The sequence below is a fragment of the Silene latifolia genome, chromosome 8, assembly GCF_048544455.1.
Source record: "Silene latifolia isolate original U9 population chromosome 8, ASM4854445v1, whole genome shotgun sequence".
Lineage (NCBI taxonomy): Eukaryota > Viridiplantae > Streptophyta > Magnoliopsida > Caryophyllales > Caryophyllaceae > Silene > Silene latifolia.
In genome coordinates this window covers 28,900,966-28,926,183 of record NC_133533.1, presented here as the reverse complement: position 1 = coordinate 28,926,183, position 25,218 = coordinate 28,900,966, and the positions used below count along the sequence as shown (strand labels likewise).

At 43.1% G+C, this 25,218-nt stretch overlaps 1 non-coding gene across 1 annotated transcript; it reads left to right on the top strand.

The window, feature by feature from the left end:
* The first annotated feature begins 24,791 nt into the window (after nt 1-24,791).
* LOC141597800 (small nucleolar RNA R71) lies at nt 24,792-24,898 on the top strand. The gene has a single exon (XR_012523015.1). It is a non-coding gene; the product is annotated as a small nucleolar RNA R71 (small nucleolar RNA).
* The last annotated feature ends 320 nt before the right edge of the window (nt 24,899-25,218 follow it).

Genomic DNA, 25,218 nt, shown 5'->3' with positions numbered 1-25,218 from the left:
GTGTAGCCAAGGGTGAAACTTGAACAAGGTTAGGGAATAGTTTGTACAAGACAATTGTCGGTTTTCATAACTCGGTCTTCCTAGATCGTTTCATTCGGCCTTCCTAGGCCCAACCCAACCCATTCGACCAATCGTCCCGTCTAAACGGTCCTAATTCTTATTTGGGCCTAAGGATGAATAGCGATTGACGTCATCCATACCATGGTACTTACTCTTGTTTGTATCAAGGACTTTCACTACTTGAGGAAATGGACTAGGAATCGGCCTTACTTTTGTTTGGTACGAGCCTCTCCACAGACATCGGGTTTGATCGTTCGGTATGGCAACCCACCCTTTAAACCAAAACCCTTCTAAATGCACTCAGCATCCCGTTATAATACTTGTATGAATGTTTGTACCTTACGTGATCACCATTTCTAAACGAAACCAGGATGATTTTTGTAAAATCAAAATCCTTTTAAAGTGTAAATTTCGAAAAGGCCAAAAATTAGCGCAAAACTGAGTCAAAACTCTGTCCATTTGTCGAGTCAAATTTCAGGCCCAAACCCATTTCAAAACCTCACTTCGAGTCCACTCCTACAACTACACCAAAGTTGACTAGGACCAACATTTTTCAAATCTTGTCATTTATTCAAAAGCTCACTGACACAAGTGGCACACACCCACTTCACGAGTCAAAACATTTCTTTCTTAGTAAGTGTGTTAGAATGGTCGATCGTGTTTTGATTCGTCGTCGATCTATTATCCAGTTTCCAAGATGCCTGAAACAAGCGACGCGAACTTCAATCAACTCCAGGATAGTAATGATCGAATCCTAACCACGCTAGCTCAACTCCAAGTTACTCAAGACCAAGTGTATGATCGCCTTGACACCATCGAGGGCCGGATCTATACCGTAGAAACGAGGTTGCCTCCTCGGGAAAGTGAAGTCGTTGATGACTTCAGGGACGAAAATCCTCCCATGGGTATGACTGCAGCTGAGAAACGACTCCAATACTTAGAGGAGCAATTGATTTATCTTAAGGGGGATGATATTTATAGGGAGAATAATCGCAATTATGAGGCCGTGATTTCCAAACTGCCAACCAACTTCAACATGACGGATATCCCTAAGTTCAAGGGGCATGAAAACCCTTTGAACCACATCCGTGCTTTCAAGGACTACATGTCTAACAAAGGCATCAAACCCGAGATGTTCTTAAGGATCTTTCCTTCATCTCTTGACACCATCCCAAAGCAATGGTTCTACTCTCTAGAACACAAGAAAATCGCAACTTGGGAAGATTCCGCGATTGAGTTTGCTAAATAATATGCGGATAATGCTAAGATCCAAGTTAACATGCGCACTTTAGAGGTTCTTACCCAAAATGACAAAGAAGGTTTCACCGACTTCCTAAGTAGGTGGAGGAAGACTAGTACCCAACTAGTTGAACGCCCGGATGAGGCTACCCTCGTGGAGAAATTCGTGGACAACCTAAAGCCCATCTATGCAAATCACTTGAGATACCAAAACATCAAAACTTTCAAAGACTTAACCGTACTAGGAACGAGGATCGAAGATGACATCCGTAAAGGGCTCTTGTCCAAAACGGTAGGTCGAGGATATCAAGGCTCAATAAGTCATTCTTACGGCTCCACTAGCAAGACCGATGAAGTTAACCTCCTCGAGCCATCTAAGAAGAGTACCCCACCAAGGAAATTTACAAATCTTGGGGACACTTACTCCAATGCTCTAAAAAGGTTAATGAAACAAGGCAAGCTCCAACCCATAGGCCCTACAAACGAACCAGAAAAGAAATCCAAGTTCTGGGACGAGAACTCATACTGCGAATATCATAGGGGTAAGGGACATGACACAGAAAAATGTTACAAATTGAGGAATGTGCTCCAGGACATGATTGAGGATGGTCGACTACCAATACCGCCGGGAGGTAAGCCCAACAACACTCAGAATTCTCTTGGAATTCTAGTGATCACAAGTGAAGAATCTACCTTAGATTGTTCACACCTCATTTCTCCAATCGAAGACGAGGTTCACGCGATCGAGAATGAAAGGTTCTACTCTACCATTTCCCCTACCATGGCCGACTTCATCGCGTGGGCAAGGAGTGTGGATAGGCAAGTTTCGGAATTAGAAAATATGGTGACAACTTTACATGACCCCAATGCAACACCTAAAGAACATGCGCCACTAATCTTTTCCCAAAATGCTACTATGCAAGAAGTAGTTGCCGTGGTTGATAAACTAGTCGACCAAATTACACAATTAGAGGACGAGATCATGAGAATGAAGGAACTAGCTACAGTCAATGGAGTATGGGCCGATGATGATGAAGACGAGTATCTCATTGAACACTCCCTAGTAAAGGAAATAGTCCAAAATGGTGAAGACCAAGACGTGGACCACCTAACTCGTTCGGGGCGTCCATATCAAAGTACTACTCAAAATGGTCCAACCAACGTTATCACACCAAATGATAACGAAGATGACTCTACTGATCATTTGCTCAAGCAATTACAGAAGACAAAGGCTGATCTTTCAGTCTGGCAACTAGTAGCAAGCTCATTCCCACATCGCCAAGCTTTACTGCAAGCTTTGGCCAAACTAAATGTAGGACATAACTCCACACCCGACAATGTAGTCAACTTGGTCTTCCAAGAATCACCGAAGCTAAGTAATCCTATTACTTTATCAGATGAAGATTTGCCACCCTTTGGCGCTAGTCACAACTTGGCTCTTTACATCACTGTCATTTGCTTAAAGAAGAATGTGCCAATGACCTTGGTAGATGATGGCTCCGCGGTCAATGTCATACCCTTGAAAACGGCATACAAACTAGGCATGAAAGAGTCGGATTGGACCCCTACCAATCAAGGTGTTCGCGCATATGATGGTACAAGACGAAAGGTAGTAGGACTCGTTAACCTAACCATAGCCACAGGGCCAATTGAGCAAAAGGTTAACTTCCAAATAGTGGACATTGAAGCTTCCTTCAACATACTTCTGGGAAGACCTTGGATTCACGCTTCCAAAGCAGTAACATCCACTCTTCACCAAAAGATCAAAATCCCACTAAATGGCAAAGTGGTGACGATCACTTCGTCGCCCATCAAGGCAATAATCGAAAAAAGTCAAATAATCAAGTCCTTGCTGATCCAGTACATGAACTTGGGGGCTTTCAAAGCATAAGTGTCATAGAAAGCGAGTTGGCACCCCTATACTATGATCCCTACTCCAACTTGGTGGTCAACCACATACTTAAATCCCAGGGATACTTCTCTGGAATGCCTTTGAACCCTGTCCGAAGAAACACCGTCGCACCCTACAAGGAAGGCAACTCAAAAAGAATACCACTCGGACTAGGATACAAACCCACTAAAGAGGAAGTTCTCGAGATGCTCGCCCAAGTTCAAAGCCGTAAGCACGTAGGAGTCCAAATGCGACCTTATCTCCCTACCCTAAATGGATATTTCGTTAAGGAAGGAAGTCAAGAACTCTTTCACGGATTTCCCGAACCTTGGCATTATCTCGAAAGGAAGCTAGCCGGAATCGAGATCTTTCACGATTTCTACTTCATTCCTCCAGAAACGGTTCCTACCGTCAAAGCTCGTCAAGCACCTTGCTTAGACGAACAAGCTATTAGTCTACTATTTGGAGAAAATCGATTTGTTAGAGCCGCGCAGGATGAGGTCATTACTATGATACTTCAAGACAACCACTTTAACCCTACCGCGTTAATCACAGAAACAAACGCGAACCAACAGAAAGGATGGAGAAAATCAATCAAGTGGACCAACAATCAAAGAAGACTCTTCAAGATCACCACTGGAGAAGGAGAGATGTTCAAAGGAGAACCAGAAGACAATGAATTCGAGTCAGAGTCAGAGTCGGAGTCAGAGTCGGAGTCTAGAGAAGTCACTAAAGAGTCTCCTCCTGTCGTCATCCCCATTCCCTTTGTTTCTCCTAGCTTAGCCTCAAATAGTAATAGTAGTTCTGGGAATGTCCCAACAACTGTCCCTTTACCGCCGCTGACCACAGATCAGATGGCTTCTTTGTTTCAACTTTTCTTAAACTTTAATATGAATAAATCAGGTTCTACTTACTCTTTGTGTTATCTTGAATGCAATTCTATTTATGATGATACTGAGGATGACCCAGACCCAGACTCGATTGAGATACCTCCCTACATAGCCAAGGAAATACTACAAGAGGGGGAAGGGGGACCAGTAATAGAGAACACCGAACCCATCAATGTAGGAACCGAACTAGAACCCCAAGAACTTAGAATAGAGACTACCTTGAGCTCTGCCGTAAGGACCGGTTTCATAGACCTCCTAAACGAATTCAAGGACGTTTTCGCTTGGTCCTACAAAGACATGCCAGGGATCGACAGGGATATCGCCGAACATAAAATCCCAATTAAGCCAGGTTTCAAGCCCGTGAAACAGAAGCTTCGTCGAATGAGGACAGAATGGGCTCTCAAGATTAAGGAAGAAGTCGATAAGCAATTCAAAGCCGGGTTCATCAAAGTTTCCGAGTACTCTGACTGGGTAGCCAACATAGTGCCCATACCCAAAAAGTATGGGAGAATCCGTGTTTGTGTTGATTTTAGAGACTTAAACAAAGCAAGTCCTAAAGATGACTTTCCTCCACCACATATCGACATATTGGTGGACAATACCGCAGATCACGCGTTACTATCCTTCATGGATGGGTACGCGGGTTACAACCAAATCAAGATGGTCATAGAAGACATGCATAAAACCGCCTTTGTCACTCAATAGGGAACCTATTGCTATACGGTCATGCCATTTGGGTTAATCAACGCCGGAGCTACATATCAACGCACCGCAGCTACACTCCTACATGACATGATGCATAAAGAAGTTGAGGTATACGTAGACGACATGATCGTCAAGTCCAAGGATTGAGAAGGGCATATTGCGAACCTTCGCAAATTCTTCTCAAGGCTACGAAAGTACAACATGAGGCTCAATCCTCAGAAATGCGCATTTGGAGTAACATCTGGCAAACTCCTGGGATACGTCGTTAGCCAACGAGGTATAGAAATAGACCCTTCCAAGATCAAAGCCTTGATCTAAATGCCACAACCTCAAACGGAAAAAGAAGTCAGAAGATTCCTGGGAAAAGTGCAATATATAAGTCGATTCATATCGAAACTCACCATGATCTGTGAACCTATCTTCAAAAAGCTCAAGAAAACAGACCACACCATGTGGGATGATGACTGTCAGAAGGCATTCGACCGAATTAAGGAGATATTAGCTAAACCACCAGTGCTCATGCCACCTCAATGAGATCAACCACTTGGTTTATATCTCACAGTAACCGAAACAGCCATGGGTGCCATGCTAGCTCAAACCCTAGGAAAGGAAGAAAGGGCTATCTATTACCTTAGTAAGAAGTTCTTGGAGTACGAGTGCAAATACTCACAACTCGAAAAGACATGCCTCGCTCTTGTGTGGGCAACGAAGAAGCTACGTCATTACATGCTTAGATACTCCGTCAAAATATACTCCAAAATGGATCCGGTCAAATACCTCTTCGAGAAACCCGTCCTCAACGGACGACTAGCAAGATGGACTTTGATGCTCTCAGAGTTCGATCTCAAATACGTGCCCCTGAAGGTTATAAAAGGGCGCGCCGTTCTTTTCTTTTCTTTGCATAAAAGCCCATCAATGATGCACAAACAATAGATACTTGGTCATTTCCAGACGAGGATATACTCCAAACCAATGTAGACTCCTGGGACCTTTACTTCGATGGAGCATCAAACTTAAGAGGATTTGGAATAGGAGTGTTGCTCATTTCTCCTGAAGGCGAGCATACACCGATCTCTGTCAAACTCGACTTCGAGGTGACAAATAACGCTGCAGAGTACGAAGCTTGTCTCATTGGACTACAAGCCACAAGCGGCAGTGAGCTTAGGCATTAAAAACCTCCAAGTGCATGGGGATTCGGCCCTGATCATCAGTCAAGTTACGGGATCTTGGAAAATCCGAAGCGAAAGCCTAGCACCTTATCAAGCCAGAATAGACCAGGTTGCCCAATTCTTTAATCACGTGACCTATCTACACCTACCTCGGGAAGAAAATCAATTTGCAGATGCTCTTGTAAAACTCGCATCTTTGATTAATATGCCAGATGACATGGTGGAAATGCCTTTATACATCGAACGACGATCAGAGCCAGCTTATGTCCACAAAATCACCGATGAAGAGGAAGTCACAGAGGAACCTTGGTTGCAAGCAATCCTAAATTTCAAGCTCAACGGTACCTATCCACCGGATATGGCCAAACGGGGGCAACGTGCTATACGCCTACTAGCTTCCCAATACGTTCTCATGCAAGGAGAGCTATACAAAAGAACACCTCTTGGTGTAGTCCTACGTTGCCTTGATCATTCACAGGCACGGAAGGTGATGGAAGAAGTTCATGATGGACAATGTGGTCCTCACATGAGTGGGCCCATGATGGCAAAGAAAATCGTACGTCTGGGGTATTATTGGACCACAATGGAATCCGATTGCATCAAATACGTAAGACATTGCCACAACTGCCAAATCTTCGAAAATGTACAGCATGTCCCTCCTTCATTGCTCTATACGATGACATCTCCTTGGCCATTTTATGCCTGGGGAATTGACGTAATCGGGAAGATAATTCCAGCCGGAACAGGAGGTCACTGTTTCATCCTCGTGGCAATTGACTATTTCACCAAATGGGTAGAAGCGGCTTCCTACACTAGTCTCACGGCTAAAAATGTTGCAAAATTCATACAAAATAACATCATTTGTCGATACGGTTGCCCACATGAGATCATTAGTGATAATGGATCTCATTTCTAAGCCGAGACTGAGCAATTGCTAGCCAAGTACAAAATTAGGCATCACCACTCTTCGCCATATAGACCACAGACTAATGGCGCGGTAAAGGCGGCAAACAAGAACGTTGTCACAATTCTCAACAAAATGATCGACAACTATCGAGATTGGCCAAGCAAAATACCCTTTGCTTTGTGGGGATATCGCACATCTGTAAGGACGCCCACTGGGGCCACCCCTTTCTATTTGACCTATGACATGGAAGCTGTACAGCCAGTTGAGTTAGAAATACCATCATTGCGTATCTTACTCGAAAGTCAAATCCCGGAAGCCGATTAGAAGAAGGATAGATATGAAGAACTCATCCTCCTGGATGAACGTAGGCTACACGCACTACATAATGTCCAAACATATCAAGCACGTATCAAACGAGCCTTAAACAAAAGGGTCAAGCCAAGGAACATCAAGGAAGGAGACTTAGTACTCAAGTCGGTTAGAACTCTTTTACCTGTCGATCCACGGGGAAAATTCAAACCTAATTGGGCCGGGCCATTTCTAGTCAAATCCATACTTCCAGGGGGTGCGGTTAGAATCACAGACCTAGATGGGAATGAATTTGCCAACCCAACAAACCTTGACCAACTAAAGCGGTATTATGCCTAGAATAGGAGCAAAAAACGCGTCTCGCGTAACCTCACGTGTCGCTCTTGTGGCACTAAATAAACGGCTCCTAGCCAAGCTGAAATAAGCTAATGTCACCATGCTCTTGCATCTTGACAATTTGTCATCCTCACATCATCAAATAAACTAAATTGCACCTTAAGAGTAAGTAAAAAGCTCATGCTTATCTTCTAAGTTCATTACAAGCTCTTGCTTAGAACAATTATTCTTTTACATTTACTTGAACTACGCGCAAGGGTTTGATTTCATTTTTTTAATGAATACGTAGGCAATCCTTCGCAGGATACAACCCATTAATTTTAAAATGTAAATAGAAGGACATTTGCAGTTGCATTTGGAATTCGACAAGAATAATAAATAGAAAATCACAACGGTTTCATAACCAATTAACCTCCTTTATTTCATTCATTTTCTAATAATAATAACAATAGTACGCTACATAATAACAATGCAAAAAAAAAAAATAGGCTAGGATTATAAAAACCCCACCTTCTTATTACAACAATAATAATACTTCCTCTGTTCTCATATGATCTACCCATTTTATTAAAATACTACACTCATATATTCAATAAATGGGTAGATCATATGAGAACGGAGGAAGTAATAAATAATAATAAAAACTAGGGCTATTCCTCCATTTTCCCTTTGCCCTTGTCATTTTTGTCATATTTCTTGTCACGACCTCAAGCCAGACGCTCTTGCGCCACTTCGGACCTAATCACCAATGGTCTTTCTCGAAGCCTAGCCTTCCCATTCTTGCCAATCACTTTGTCCATGACAGGAGAGGTCTTCGGTTTCTTCGAAGGGTGAACAACTCGAAACCCGGCTTCCTCCTCTCCCTCAGTCAGATGCTTCTCTTTCTCCTTTCCACCTCGCGCACCTTGTAATCAACGGGCTCGCGTTTCCTCCATCTCTCACGCTCCTCCAGAGTAGTAGCTTTCCTCCACCGCAGATAGGAGTCCGACACCCATAAAGCACTAACAGAAGAGTTCAAGAACCACGCGTTTCTTTGAGCCCATTTAATGGCCAACTCCCTTCGGCTCTCAGTGGTAAGCGCCACGGCAGTCTGCGGGACAGTGTCAAGCTTCGGGATTGTCTGCTTCAGTCCAACTTGTCTCATCAGCCTCTCCGGAAAGATGCATACCATGAATTCCAAGCCAGGAATGCACACAGATCGGGTAGGATCCAAGGAAGATACTCCAGTGATAGATTTGAGATGCCACCATGGTACAACCCACCTAATCAAAGGGCCATCATCACTCTTCAATTTGTTTTCCCAGTAATTGCACACTCAAGTGAAGTCCACCATGTAGAGCCTGGTCCTCATTGCAATTGAGCGAGCATGATAAGAAGGAACGTGAATTGGGGGCTCGATCAATCGAAGACGCTCCATAAGCCAGACCTACCAAAAAGCAGGTGTAAAAAAAAAACGAAAAAAACGAAAAAAAAAGAAACGAAAAAGAAAAGGAAAAGTGTCCTTTTACCTGCAAAATGACGGGACTCCCCAAATAAGGTAGGTCACGATTGGCTTTCCTGTTATCCAAACCCAATAAGATCTCCCCTAAACATAAACAGGCTGGGCTCCTGCGCAGTTCCATTTGCTCAACTAGGCCCAGGAGACGGGGATCACCTCTTAAATCCTCATCAACATGCCCTTGAAGGACATATACATGCATCAAGCAAAATCCGAATGCCCTTCGCCTAGCAACATAAGAGATGGTGGGGTTGGCCTTGTTAATGAATCGGTCAATAAAGTCCAACATTCGCATTCCTTTCGAGGTCACTAAACGGTCCACCTCAATTCTTGTCAACCCAATCAAGTCTCTAAATTTTTTCTTATACCCTTGGGAAGTAGAAGGAATAGCAGGCAAGTGTTCTAGGTCCCACCCACCGATCGCAGCAATTTCTTCAGGAAATGGGCAAATGTCACCTCCAGGGAAGGCAAAAACATGATAATTCAGGTCCCAATAATCAAGACAAGCATCTAGGAATGGTTTGACTACCTTGATAAGCTTCAAACTCAACAATGCTCCAAGATTATAAGCACCCATGTCGTGTTTCTCCATGTTGGAAAACTCGTTGGTCCACTCTTTTAGGCGGATCTCTAAAGTATTCATGATGAAGGGTTGTTTTGAGAATTTTATGTAATAAGACGAAGGAAGAGACGGAAGAATTGTGTGAATAAAACCTCTATCGACGTCTCTATTTATAATAAAATCTGTTTCCTAAAATCCGCAAGGATTGATACACCCGGGAACAGGCGCAGCACCTGCTGCGCCTCTTCAAAGGGACGCAGCTCCTGCTGCGCCTCTTCCTCAGCAACGTTTCTGTGATTTTCCGCGTTGGATCTTTCCTAAATTCCTTAGCGAATAATTTCCTATTCATACGGGTTATTATTTTGGTAAATACGTCAAAATTACCATATTTCGTGTTTCCTAATTTCGCGGATGCACATTTCGAGACGATATCGACATTTTCATCATTTTAGCACACTCGTACATTTCTTTTTTACATTTTCTTTTCAAGGAATCATTTCACTCTCAATTTCCAACTTATAGATTTCTATTTTTTTCTTTTTTAAAGGGTAACCCTCCCTATTGTCCGGTCACTTCCGACCAAATTTTTGCATTCACTTCCGACTAAATTTTTGCATTTTTGCATTTTCAAGTCATTGTTTTGCGCTAATTTAGGCCATATGTACAAATGCATGTTCTATGTGATTTCTATGTAAATTTCGGCAGCATGACGGCGTAAACCGTCATCTACTAAACCTGTTCAAAACTAACCTGCAGGAACAAACAATGCAACCCAGCAGCAAAGGCACTCAGGCCGTCGTATATACAACCAAAAGAGGGATATGTACAACAAACTGGGGGCTCGAGCCCCAAGCAAAGTCCAAAATGTCCAAAATATAGGTCCTAAAACTGTACAAATGTGCCAGATACAGCCAAAAACAAACAAACAACAACAAAAAAACTACTGTCGGTCGCCGCCTAGCTCCGCAACTCTCGCCTCGAGAGCAGCAACCTTGGCGTCGCGGACCTCGAGCTCCCTCAGCAAACGAGCCGTCTCCTCCCGAGACTGGGCTAGCTCTCGCTCCAGCTCATGCTCCCTCTGCAAACAAGAAAATTGGCTCATGTCAATCACTTCTAGCAAGCATAAGAAAAGTTAGAAAACTAGAAAATGGAATAGGCGAAAGGTTCATACCTGACGACCTCGACCGCCGACAAGTGCCTCGACGGCGTGCTTCGCGACGGTTGGTCACCCTCCATAACGCCACAAACCGGGACGGCGCAACCTGCATTTTCAAAATAAGAAGTTCTTAATAATTGGATAAGGTCAATCAAATGTGTTCTTACACAAAAATCATACAAATTACAGGCTCACCCTCCGAATCAGATGCCGCCAATCATCCAAGCCAGCATCCGTCACAGCCACGTCAAAGTCACGCAGCTCGGAGATCGTCGTCCTCCCGGTCGCGTCAGTGTACTCGAGGGTCTCGGAGTACTCTGGGGGCTCGATGTCCGCCACCTCAACCTCCTGCAAAGACAAAGGATTGCCATTAAATCGATGATCATTCATCATGCTTTCGAAATGGTCATAAGGAGAGTAAATGCTCACCACAATCGGCCAGTACGCCAACCTCCCGTAGAGGAACGCCGAGTAGTCCTCACCAGGAAGCAGGAGGGTGTCACCACCAACGCCAGCCAAGTCAGCCTCCCTCTCAGCCTCAGAAGGCTCCCTAAACATCGTCCTAGGAGGATCGACGGGAACCGTCAAGACATCTCGAGAGCACTGACGAGCCAAGCGCTCGCCCAAGTACCACACAGGACCCATCGACGTCCTCAGCAGCAACCGGCTCGAGCTCCTAGGTCGAAGGACCTCAGCCACGAAAGGAGGAGCGCCAGCATACTCCGCCCAAGGCCTGGGCACCCACTGGGAAACGACAAGAAAGAAATCATTCTTATGATCGGTAAAAGTAATAAAGAAGCAAAGCTAATATAAATGAGATGCTCACGCTATCCAGCTGAAGAGCGTTCACGTCCCGCCGGTAGAAACCGTGAGAGGAACGCTTACTCCTCGTGCGACACATCACCCAATCCCTCACAACGGGATAGGCCTTCTCCAGCGGCTCCGTCCTCTTGGGCGAGAGGCTCGGAAAGTAGGAGTACACCCACGCCTGTGAAGCAAGATAGTCAATAATGATCTTTCGTAATTCGATAAGGAAAAGAAGTGATTATTAGTCCAAATGAAGGCTCATACCTCCAACAGTAGTCCAGGGTCGACAGCACCAGGAGAAGTCCCCTTCTCCATCAACTCCGGACGAACCATGGCCCTCATGAAGCGGATGAGGACCGTAAAACCAGCAGTGACCCAGTCCCAACGTCCTAGGGAGCTCATGTCAGAAAGGAAGGGAAGAAGCTTCGTAGACAGCGTCTCTCCCTTGTCTTCGAGGTAGATCGAAGACAGAAACCACCAAAGCCACAAACGGGCCCTCTGCTCAGCTGTACAGGGAGGAGGAGCCATCTCTCTCCCGTCAATCACCACCCGTGTCGGGGTCTTCCCCGCAAAGTAGTCTCGGACATAAGAACTAGGCACCAAACCAGGCACTATAACAGCCTTTCGGCGCCAAGTTCCAGCCGATCAACCTCCTAGCCTCGGCCGAGTCCACCCTCATGGTATTCTCCGGCCACTCCACCTCCTCGGTCCCACACGGCAGCCCAGAGATCGTGCCGTAGTCCTCCAACGTGACTCCCACCTCGCCAAAAGGCATGTGAAAAGTAGAAGTCGTATCCCAGAATCGGTCCAAGAAAGCGCGGACTAGGCTGAGGTTAGCCCGCAGCTTCCTCTTCGCGATATCCCTCCAAGCCTACACCAGGGCGCCGAATGCCCCCTGCTCGATCATAGCCCGCTCCTCCGCCGACAGCCTCTCGTAGCACTCCATCACCGTCGTGTAGCCCGAGATCGATCTGATGTTCCCGGCCTCCTATTGTGATTTGAAACAAAAGATATCTTTAGTTTGAACGAATTTGGAAAAGATATGAGCAAATGAATTGAAAGAAGGTGAGTGATGGGTAATGAATTCAAGATTACCAAGCTCTTCACCGTCCTATAGGACAGGTGACCCTCCGCAGCCCAAAGCAAGTGCCTGATATCCCAGGTCTCAGCCCATGCAGGTGCTCCCCTCAGCTGACGACCGCCTCGCCCAACGTTGGCCCGCCTCGGGGCCTCCTCCTCCTCCTCCTCGAGGATCTCGTCCTCAGCAACCTTACCAGCCGCCCTAGCCGCAACAAAAGCCTCTTCGAGAGCACGAGAAGCGTCAACGGTTGTGTCTACGTCCATGGCACCTCTCCCAGAAGTAGAAGCCTCGTCACCTGCAAGATTAAAGTAATTTTAGGCCGCGTCGAGTGACGACGAACCTTGATTAGGGGATTTTCGAGCTTTAGAAGCCCCGAAGTTGCTCTTTTATCGCCATCTTTGGCCATATTCCCACAAACCCGATCACTCATGTGGTAATTTGGGTTAAGTCAAGCCTAAGTTGAAGACTAGTCATGGGTTCGAGTCAAAATTTCGACAGCATTTCGTTATAACGGCGATTATGCCCTAGAAAAGTGTCCTGAAAAAGCCGTCACAAACCAAAATTCTGAGATGGTAGGAAGTTTAAACATCATCCAAGGATTCCAAATATCAAGTTTCATCGCAAATGGGCAATCCTAAGGCCATTTTCGAAGCAATTTACGGTTTAGCTGTGAAACCGTCTCAATTTCACTCAAATCCCAAAACTCAACGAAAATTCGAAACAAATACATGGTTATGATCCTTATACTACCAATTAGCCATTTACAAGGTCAATTTTACAAGGCAAGATCATTTGGGGGAAAAGCCCAAAATTTTCGACATTTTAGGGTTGAAAACCCTAAATTTTGTCGATTCAATTCGTCCATTATAGAAGATTAATGCAATATTGATATACATACCTCGATTAGTCATGGCGAATGCAAGCTTTTGGATCAAATTTTGGCGGAAATGGTTGAAATTTGAGAGAGAAATTGAGGATTTTGTGTTTCGAAACAAATGAAATGAATCCCTGTTTCATCGCGTTTTTACGCAGAAAAGACACCCTCAGGAACAGACGCAGCAGGTGCTGCACCTCTTCCAAGAGACGCGGCTTTTGCTGCGCCTCTTCCTAAGCTTCCCTTCATACGAATTTTCAAAAATTCGTTATGAGTTCGTTATTTGTGGGCCCATCTTTGGTGCGCCTCTTCCCCGATGCCATTTATCTTTTTTGATCCTTTTGACGATTATTCTTCGCTCAGACCCGCGTTTCTAAGCCAACTGCAGACTATCATGCATTATTTATCACTTCCAAGACCTTGCTTGTCACAACGAGCAAGTATTCCTCGACGGGTGTTTCGACACGCCTTCATTATATTTCCCCCAGCGAGAGTAAGCGGATAGACAATCCCTCTCGAGACATGGAGATAAATTCCTGACAAGGTTTCCCTAACGAGAGTTCGCGATATACAATCGTCCTTCTCGAGTTCTTCTGAAGCTTGTTTGAAGACAACCCAAGCAGATTTCTCCCAGCAGTTCCCGCATGTGTCCTGCTACTCACAATATTTCTTGTTTCCCCGTGGAGTGCGATAAAGGTGTCGTTCTCCGGAAGTTATATTTGGGCCTCCTTCCCATTGATGCTTTCCTTTGGGATCCCACACCCTAGCACAATCCTTACTTATCTTTTAGGTCTTATCCTTTAGCTCTTACCCTTATCCTTTAGCTCTTACGCTTATCCTTTAGCTCTTACGCTTACCTTTAGCTCCTATGCACCTCCGGAAGCATCTCGAGAAAGAAGTCTCAGGTATGGTCTCTTCTTATGGCTGGCGAGCTTCCTTACGTAGTCTAATGGACTTTAAACGACCCTCCCCGATAGTCGACAGACTCTAAAATGTTCCCGACGACATGTCCTTGGCTCAGACCCCTTGAGCTGCCTCGCGTCGCCATAGTCGTCAGGTTGTAATATTCGATTGACCTGATGTCTATACTTTTACTTTCGCCTTGTCCAAGCCTCAGTCAAAGTGGGGGCTCCGTAGATACCTCATTTCTGCACCTCCCGCAAACCATCCGGTGATGATTGGGCCGCATGTTTGGTACGCGGAACGATTTATGACAGTTCGTAAGTTTATCATCAAAGTGATTGCTCAAACACTGATGTCTACCTCTTAATTGTCATCTACGCGCCGATACGGTCGTTTTGACAGTAATTAGAGTATATTTGGAGTCCGGGCCTAAAATCGTCTTCATTTTCTAATAACCGCTAAAATCCCGAGTCAGAATGTTCTGGAATGTTCCGGATATTTCTATTCCATATTTCAAAATCTTTTAATCTTTGGTAAAGGATTTCCCGTAATATTCACACAAAATAATAAGGAAAGTAAGAAAAATCCGTTATTCCATAAACTAAACACGGAAATCTTTCTTCCGCAGGAGGAAACCACCTGGGAACAGACGCAGCAGGTGCTGCGCCTCTTCCAAGAGACGCAGTGTCTGCTGTGCCTCTTCCCACGTCCTTTTCTGCGTATTTTTCGTATCTTTTCATATCTTTTCGAGATTCACTTCCAAAGTTTCTCCGAAAACCCTAATTCCTCCACGTGATTAGTATAAATAGGAGCCTTCGCTCCTCATATTTCTCACGCGAGTGTCCGCCCTTCTCTTCTCCCTTTGCATTCTAGACCACGTTCTTACTTTTTGGCGTCTACGTGCTTGAACATTCGACCACGTAAGCTCGGATCCTTCTGACTACCAGCCTCATTTGCATAACCGACCAATTTGACCAACTCCACAATTAATCAACTTAACTAATCTTAATCGTTTTCCTCTTACGAGGGCACTTTCGTTACATTCGAGTCAAGCATCACTAAAACGTTAACTTAGTTCATCTCGTTTCGTCGAACATATAAGTCTGAGAGTGTATAATCCTTCTTTATTTGTTGTTATTTACTTCTTGTATCATTAATGTAAGATTTATGTCGAAAGTACTTGTAAAACCGATTTGTAAAACCCTTTGTTTAAATCTCTTTTTACGGATTATCAGAGGACAATCGTCGAGAAAGGACGCAGCAACTGCTACGCCTCTTCGAAGGAGCGCAGATTGCTGCGCGCTCTTTCGTGAGGGCCGCGATTCCTCGCTTCCTTTCTTCTTCCTTCGTCCTCTGTCAATTCGTTGTTTTTTGTTTGTTTTCATTTGTTCTTCAATTTCTTGACATAATAGCGTAATAATCTCACATATGTACATTGTTTATCATCATTAGTATATAATTCATCATTAATTCCCGACTTAAATCCCTTATAATCAATATTTGCGGGTTTTCGTCATTAAAATCAATCCGAGTTGTAGAGATTCGATTCTTTCATATTGACTCTCTGGAATTCGATCTTTGCTATATTCCATCTGTCTATTGTCGTAGCCGTCATTAATTCGTCATTAATTCGTTATATTTACCCTAATTAGTTCACCGATGTCACTAATCAATCTTTCATTCATGTAATTAATTCATCCACATTCGTTTGTTCCATGTTTTATCGTTTTTATGACCCATTCGTATGTAATTAACCTATTAATCACTTTCATCCGAGTCGAATATCATAATCAATCATTAAATTCACCCACGAATGTTAACGATTTGCAGTTCCGGCTTCACAGTTAGAACTCACCCTTGGAACAGACGCAACAACTGTTGCGCCTCTTCCAGAGGGCGCGGCTCTGTTGCGCCTGTTCCAGGTTGATTTCTGTCTCTGAACTTCCGTTCTGCTTTGACCTAGTTTAATTAGTTTACATATTTAATTGACTATTAATCGTATTATCGCCTAATTCCTGTTTGTTAATTCCTTTATTCTATTCCTTCTCAATTATCCGTTTTGAAAGTATTTTCGACATAAATCATTAAATCCGATGTAATTATTGTAAATTTTCATTGTTGCATTTATTATTGTATTTCTTTTATTGTACCATTTGTATGTCTTCACATGTAATTGAATCTAAATTCCTACTTCGACCTAATTGTTTGCTAATTAATTGTTCACCGACTTAGTTAATTTCTCACATGCTAGGATCAAAACTTGGATGTTGCATTGCATGCATATAATCGACAATATATCGAGTATAGATAACTTCCCTAATCATTAGTAGAGGCTGCTATCGAGGCGGGCGGGATTAGGTGTTCGATCAAAAGAGCTTCCTAATACGTACCCTCACCCCTTACTCCAGATCTCTGTGAACATCCGTGTTCATTGGCATCCACGAGAGTCATTCTAGACATAGAATGCTAAGGGTAACGAGTTCTTGGTGTTCATGTCACTACTTTGTGTCTTGACATGGCACGAGTTATTCGAACGGTTTCCAATTTTCCACAATAAATTGGTGGTGACTCCACAAATGCAAACGCTTGTTCTCCTTTCAAGCGCCCCCGTGGGCCCGCGTCCACTACTCAGTATTAGTTACATAATGTATGGTGATGGTTGTTGTGATCAAAGATTGATTGTATTGTTAAGTTGTTAGACGGTTGTTGTTTTCATACTATTGATTGGTTTGTATCTGTTTGTGATCTTCGGGGCGCGTCCCTGGCTGAGTGGAGTCATTTGCGGGAGTGGCTTCACGCCCTTGGTTCACCCTCTGCGGAACCCGCCACAGGAGGGGATGTACACATTAAGGAAACTTGGGTTTATCGCTCAATGGAGATGAGCGGGGATTTGGTGGGTAAGGTTGCGGTCCTCTACTGGCGGTGTGGAGTACTTGTTGCGATGGGTACTCTGGCAGGACTACACACTTTAGTGTGTAGTCAGTTGTGTGGAGATTGTTTATAGAGGCTGGAGAATTGTTGAGTTGTTGAGCTGTTTATGTACTTATTTTGTTGTTGCTATGTTGTGTGTAATTAGTACTGGCCCCGTTAATTGTTTTAAAAACTGTGGTAATCCATTCGGGGTTGGTGAGCAGTTATTGAGCAGGTATGATATGACGTGTATGGGATAGCCGGGATGAGTCATCACGTGGCAGTTAGAAGTCTTCCGCTGTGTCAGACGATGTTTTGTAGTTTTGATAGTTTACTAGTAGACCGTTTTGAGTACTTTGTATTTCAGTTTAACAGTTTTGGAGTTGACATGTAATCACTTTAAACTGTATTTACTTTTAAGTATGTTTCGTTATTGTCTTATGATTATCATTGCCTCGGGTAACCGAGATGGTGACGTTTTCATACCTTAAGTGGTCCTGGTAAGGCACTTGGAGTATGAGGGTGTCACAGGATAAGTATAAAATGAAGGGTGTGGCCCCCCGCGTTGGATTACTCTTTGTCTAGAAAAATGATCATAAATTGGATGCAAAGCAAGTCGTTGGTCATCACGAATTTCATTAACACCTAAGTTCAATTCCTTCATCATTTCCATCATTTCTATGCTAGAAGGTGAATGAACACTAGAGGTAGAATGGCGTGCTTGAGAGGGTTGACCTCCCGCACGCCTCTCAACGGTGGTATGGGTCTCACCTCTTTGGTCCAAATGGTAGGTAGGTCTAGTAAATGGGGCACTCCCATGATGAGGCTTAGTGTGGACCAAAGCCTTTATTTCTTTCTTTTCGTCAGGTAGACTAATGGAATATTGTCTACCTATTTTCCAAATCATGTTAGGGTGAGCATCCCTAAACCAATTACAAGAAAGAAAATATTCATAATCAAGCCCAACTCCTTTTTCCCTAGACTCAAGCAATGGTCTCAAGTTGGTATTTTTTTGGTTAAACCTACATAAGTGGTGTGCAATCTTAGTGACCAAACCCCCCAAGACAATACAACTATTTTTGGGGTTGCATTGTTTGGTCAAATGGATCGCAAAGTGGTAGGGGATATTGATTCCCCATTTCTCATCACCATTAATATTCAAGAAAGCATCCAAAATCTCTACCTAAATCTTCCTCACCGAGTTAGGCTCATTTCTCCCAAAAAAAGTTCATCCCATAAACCTTTGTCAAACCCTTATGTCGGGGTAATGTATATATTGATGAGGGCTATGGTCCTAACCTTGAAAAGGCAAGTGAGAAATGGCATTCCAAGTCAAAACGGAGTTATAAGATTCGGGTGATTCGGTAGGTAAGTCCTTGTGAGGCAATTGGAAGATATTGGCAAAGTCCGCTAAGTCCATCCTATGGTCTTCATTAAACAAGCGAAAGGTAACAAAAACCACAAAATTGGGTTTCCTAGACCTATGAAACTCAAAAGAGCTTAAGAACTCAAGGGTGAGTTCGGGAAAGGTCTTATAATTCATTGTGTAACAATGCTTCATACCAAGATTTTTAAACAAAGCCTTAACATTTTTCTCAATTCCAATGTTGTTTAAAGAAGCTTGGTTGATAAATTTGGTTGGTTTCATACCTTTGCTCTTTAAGATGACCCAACTATTGTATTGAGCTTGTGAATTGAAGATCACACCCGGAAAATCCGGGTCTTGCCACTCCGGGACTTCTTCCATTTACACATCCTCCGCAGCATTTGAAGGTTCCGCCTCACCTCTCCTTCTCTTAGAAGCACCTTGGGTAGGAGCTTTTCTTGGTGCCATTTTTCTGAAATTTAAGACAAGAATTCATCTTAAGACAAACCAAAATTCATCCAAATAGAAATAATAGAACGAATTAGTGAACTAATTTATACTACAAACATGAATAAAGCATTCTACACTCAATTTCTAGTACTGAAAAACACAAAATCGAATTCCCCCAAATTGAGTTAGGGTTTGCATAATTCAATTTAATTAATTGAAATGAATGAAATTAAAGAGAAAAGAGAAGAAAACTTACCAATTGATGTTAATGGTTGATTGATTCTTGAAAAATTGATGAAGAAAGTGATGTTCCTTGTGATTTTAGGTGAAGAATTGAAGAAAATATGGAGGAGATAGAGTATAGGGTACCGTCGGGTTTGAAGATATAGAATAAATTCTATCTTTTTTTTTTAACTTACCCGTGAAACAAAAGCCAAAAAAACACAGAACCACGATCCCGATCGGGGCCACCAACCCCGATCGGGGTTGATTGCCTCATTGCGTTTTTGACGTGCTTCCTCTTTTGATTTAATTCTTTTCTCATTTTTCGAGAACCACGTCCCCGAATGGGATTCTTGCATGGGGAAGCGTGCCAAAATCTCTTCTAAGCCTTCTTTCTTCATTTTCACCTAAAAATCACAAAAAGAAACATCGTCAAGTTGAGTATTTTATTACTAATCTACGAAAAACAATAAATTGCAGAAAATTAAAAACAAAAATAAATAAAAACAATTAAAAAGCTTGGGTTGCCTCCTAAGAAGCGCTGGTTTAACGTCCCGCACGATGTAAAAGCCTGATTCGGTTTAAGCTTTCTTTGGTAGACGTCGAACGGTCATTTCCTCTATCACACCAACGATCATATTCTCATGGTAGAGCTTCAAACGATGACCGTTTGCTTTGAATTTTTCGCCCTTGGTGGTTATTACTTCAAAGGAACCGAACTTGTTGACATTTGTGACGGTATATGGACCGATCCACCGTGATCGTAACTTTCCCGGAAATAGCTTGTAACGGGAATTGAAGAGCAACACTTTATCACCAATTTGAAATTCCTTGTTCAAGATCTTCTTGTCATGCCATCTTTTTGTCCTCTCCTTTTAGAGATGAGAGCTCTCATAAGCTTACAAGCAGAATTCATCAAGTTCATTGAGTTGTAATAATTGCTTTTCTCCACTCAATTTCGGGTCCATATTAAGCTCCTTAATTACCCAAAAAGCCTTTTGTTCCATCTCAACGGGAAGATGACACGCCTTTCCATAGACCAACCTATATGGTGATTGGTGAGGTACCAATAGGTGTTATATATGCGGTACGGTAGGCCCAACAGGTATCATCGAGCTTCATACTCCAATCTTTTCGTGATTTGGCAACAACTTTCTCAAGTATGGACTTGATCTCACGGTTAGAAACCTCCACTTGGTCACTAGTTTGTGGATGGTAAGCCAAGCCTCTTCTATGATAGACTCCATATTTTTCCAACAAGGCATCAAGTTATTTCTCACCAAAATGAGTACCACGATCACTAATGATCGCTCTTGGAACACCGAACCTTGGAAATATGAACTTCTTGAATAGGTTGATCACGGTGCGAGCATCGTTGGTTGGAGTGGCAATTGCCTCTACTCATTTAGAGACATAACCAACGGCGACCAAAATATACCGATTCCCTTTTGAGGAAGGGAACGGTCCTTGATAATCTATGCTCCAAACATAGAACACCTCTACTTCCAAGATACCATTTAAAGGCATCTCGTGCCTCCTTGATATGGGCCCCGTCCTTTGGCAAGCATCACAAGCCATCACGAAATTCTTAGCATCTTGGAACATAGTTGGCCAATAGAAGCCGGATTGCAACACCTTTGCAACGGTCTTGGATGGTCCATGATGACCACCATAAGGATAAGAATGGCATCCTTCTAGCACCCCTTTCACATCCCAATGTGGGATACATCTCCGGAATAGCCTGTCGGAGCAATGTTTGAACAAATGTGGATCATCCCATAGGAAGAACTTGGCATCATGTAAGTACTTCTTCCTTTGTTGATATGAAAGGTTGGGTGGCAACTCCCTTCCAACTAGGTAGTTGGCTATGTCGGCATACCAAGGAGTATTGGCTTCCAACACCATCAAAACATCATCGGCGAAGGAATCATCAATAGGTAACTCAATACCTCCATCATTGAACTTCAAACGGGATAAGTGATCGGCAACAACATTTTCGGCCCCCTTATTGTCTTTAATCTCAAGATCAAATTCTTGCAAGAGCAAGATCCATCGTATCAATCTTGGCTTAGCTTCTTGTTTGGCTAGGAGATGCTTCAATGCGGCATGATCGGTATGAACAATGACTTTGGAACCGATCAAGTAAGAGCGGAATTTGTCTAAGGCATAGACAATGGCAAGTAGCTCTTTCTCCGTGGTGGCATAGTTAATTTGAGCTGCATCCAAGGTTTTGCTAGCGTAGTAGATAGCATGGAGAACCTTGTCATTTCTTTGTCCTAGCACGGCACCTACCGCATAATCACTTGCATCACACATGAGCTCGAATGGCAAGTTCCAATCCGGTGATTGGATGATAGGTGCGGAAATCAAAGCCTTCTTGATCCTATTAAAAGACTCAAGACAATCATTAGTAAACACAAAGGGAGCATCTTTTAAAAGAAGCTCCGTAAGGGGTTTAGCAATCTTAGAAAAATATTTAATAAAACGGCGGTAGAAACCCGCATGGCCTAAGAAACTCCTTACACTCTTCACATTTACCGGTGGGGGTAGTTACTCAATAACTTGGACCTTAGCACGGTCCACTTCAATTCCTCTTTCTGAAACAATATGACCAAGCACCACTCCTTCATTCACCAGGAAGTGGCACTTTTACCAATTCAACACCAAATCAACCTCCTCACAACGCTTCAACACTTTAGACAAGTTAGCCAAACAAGCATCAAAAGAAGAACCATAGACACTAAAATCATCCATAAACACCTCCATGATAGACTCAATGTAGTCGGAAAATATGCTTATCATACAACGTTGGAAAGTGGCGGGGGCATTACAAAGACCGAAAGGCATTCTACGGTAGGCAAAGGTACCATAGGGACATGTAAACATGGTCTTCTCTTGGTCATCCGGGTGAATGGGTATTTTTAAAGAACCCGGAATAACCATCTAGATAGCAAAAATTCTTGTGACATGCCAACCTTTCCAACATTTGGTCAATAAAAGGTAATGGTTAGTGGTCTTTTTTGGTGGCTAAATTTAGCCTCCTATAGTCAATGCACATTCTTTAACCTGTCACAATTCTAGTTAGAATTAGCTCATTTTTATCATTTTTTACTACGGTGGTTCCTCCTTTCTTAGGGACCACTTGGACCGGACTCACCCATTTAGAATCGGAAATTGCATAGATAATTCCCGCATCTAACAATTTTAGTACTCCCTTTTTTACCACTTCTTGCATGTTAGGATTTAATCGTCTTTGACCTTGGACACATGGTTTATGATCTTCTTCAAGATTAATTCGATGCATACAAAATTCGGGGCTTATGCCCTTTAAATCATCACTTTTTAGCCAATGGCTTTCTTGTGAGATCTTAAGACATGAAGCAATTTAGCCAATTGCCTCTCATCTAATTTAGCACTAACGATTACCGGACACATGCCCTTATCATCAAGAAAAGCATACCTCAAATGGGAAGGGAGGGGCTTAAGCTTAGGTTTTTGTACCTCAAGGTCTTGAGGTGTAGCAACCAAACCTATAAAGTGTGAGCTCTCCTCCAATGATAGCTCATCTCCATCCAATTCTTGCTCCAAAGCATCAATCTCCTCATTTCCAATCTCATCATCACCTGTAAATGATTTTAAAAGCAAGAGTGCCTTCAAGGGATCTTTAGATAAAGATCGAGGTGTAGAGTCTTCTATAACAATGTCAACAACATCCAAAATGTCAATAGAATAACAAGACTCTTCTATCATTGGACTCTTCATGGCACTATTTAAATTATACGTGACCTTATCGTCACCCACTTCCAATGTGATTTTACCATTCTTGACATCAATTAGTGAACCCGCGGTATGTAAAAAGGGTCTTCCCAAAATGATTGGGATTTGGGCATCTTTGGTCATGTCAAGAACAATGAAATCAACGGGAATGAAAAATTTACCAACCTTAACGGGAACATCCTCCAAAACTCCCAAAGGGCGTTTTATAGAACGGTCCGCCATTTGCAATGTGACACTAGTGCATTTTAAGACTCCCATATTAAGCTTAGCACAAATAGAGTAAGGTATTACACTCACACTAGCACCTAAATCTCATAAAGCTTTATCAATTTGATAGGTGCCAATTGTGCATGGAATAGAAAAGCTACCGGGATCTTTTAACTTAGGAGGGGACTTGTTTTGTAAAAGAGCACTCACCTCGGCAGTGAGAGCTATCGTTTTAACTTCATCAAAAGTCCTCTTCTTAGTTAAAATGTCTTTCATATGAACTTAGTGTAAGATGGAATTTGAGTGATTAATTCGGTAAAAGGAACGTTTACCTGGAGATTCTTCACAACTTCCATGAATTTACCGAATTGAGAATTATTTTGATGCTTTGCCAATCTATGAGGAAATGACACTTTGACTTTTTCCGGAATCTTTGCTTCAACATCTTTCTTTGGAGGAGCATCCTCCACTTCCTTGACTTTCTCGACAACAAATGGATCATCCACTTTCTTGGGAACTTCTTCACTTTCTTTATCATTTGGAGAGATATCCAACTCAACAAGTACCTCCTCCTCTTCTTTAGGCATGGATGGCCCATCATATTTCGTACCACTTCTTAAGGAGATAGCATTTAGGGTAGCATGTGGTTGCTCACCTTGAGGGGGTAGTTGACCCGTTTTCCTTAAAGAGCTAGATGAGGCCAATTGAGCCATTTGTTGCTCCAACATCTTGATTGCGGCATTTTGAGTTTGCTCATTCTTTTGGATTTGAGCCAACAATTCCTTTGCATTTGGACTATCAAGCCCTCAAGCTTTCTTCCTCCTTGGTTGTTTTGTTGGGCATTTTGTGGTGGAGGTTGATTTTGTTGGTAATTATTTTGTGGGGGCCTTTATTGATTTTGATAACCCGGTGGAGGTTTATACTTTTGTTGTTGAGGGACATAGGCATTTTGTTGTGGTGGGGGTTGTGGTTGAGGATTAAGGACATTGTTACTTCTATAAGACATATTCGGGTGAAATCTTGTATTTGGATTATATGTGTTTGAGAATGTACCCGGTGGATAAGCATTTTGTCTTAAAGCTAGAAAGGCATTTACCTCTTCAATAGGAGCTTGGCAATGAGCGGTGTAGTGACCCGCACCTTCGCAACCATCACAAACGATGATTTGACTTGTAGAAGACATGGCATTGAGTTGTTGAACGGAATCTCTAGCATCCCTTTCCGCCAATTGTTGTTGGAGTGAGGCAATTTGAGCTAACAAGACGGAGTTGTTGGAAGATTCTTCTTTACCTTTGAGTGGCACAATGCGGGAGTTGACATATTGAGCATCATGGACTGCCATAGATTCGATCGTGGCATGAGCAAGGTCGGTGTCAATTTGATCAAACCGCCCATTGTTGGCGGAATCAAGAATCCTTCGGGACTCGGCACAACATCCATTGTAGAATGTTATTTTTAGAAACCAATCATCTAGCCCATGATGTGGGCATTGTCTTTGTAGCTCCTTGTACCTCTCTCAAGCCTCATATAAGCTCTCAAGAGCTTGTTGACGGAATCCGGTGACTTGGCTCCTCAAAGTTTGAGTTTTATCCGGTGGAAAAAACTTTTGATAGAAAGCAAGAGCCAATGTATCCCAAGTTGGTGATTCTCATGGTGGTGCGGTCAAGGCTATTGATCCAAAGCTTGGCCGTGTCCTTCAAAGAGAAAGGGAAAATTATTTCCCTTATTTGGGCTTGAGTGACGCTCGTTTGTCGGATCATGGAGCAATAATCGCAGAAATTTTGCACATGCAAATTGGGATCCTCCAAAGGACTTCTCCCAAATTGCTTCCTCTCCACAAGGCTAATGAAAGACGGTTTGATCTCAAATTCCGGCGCGGTAATTTGAGTGGTTGTGATA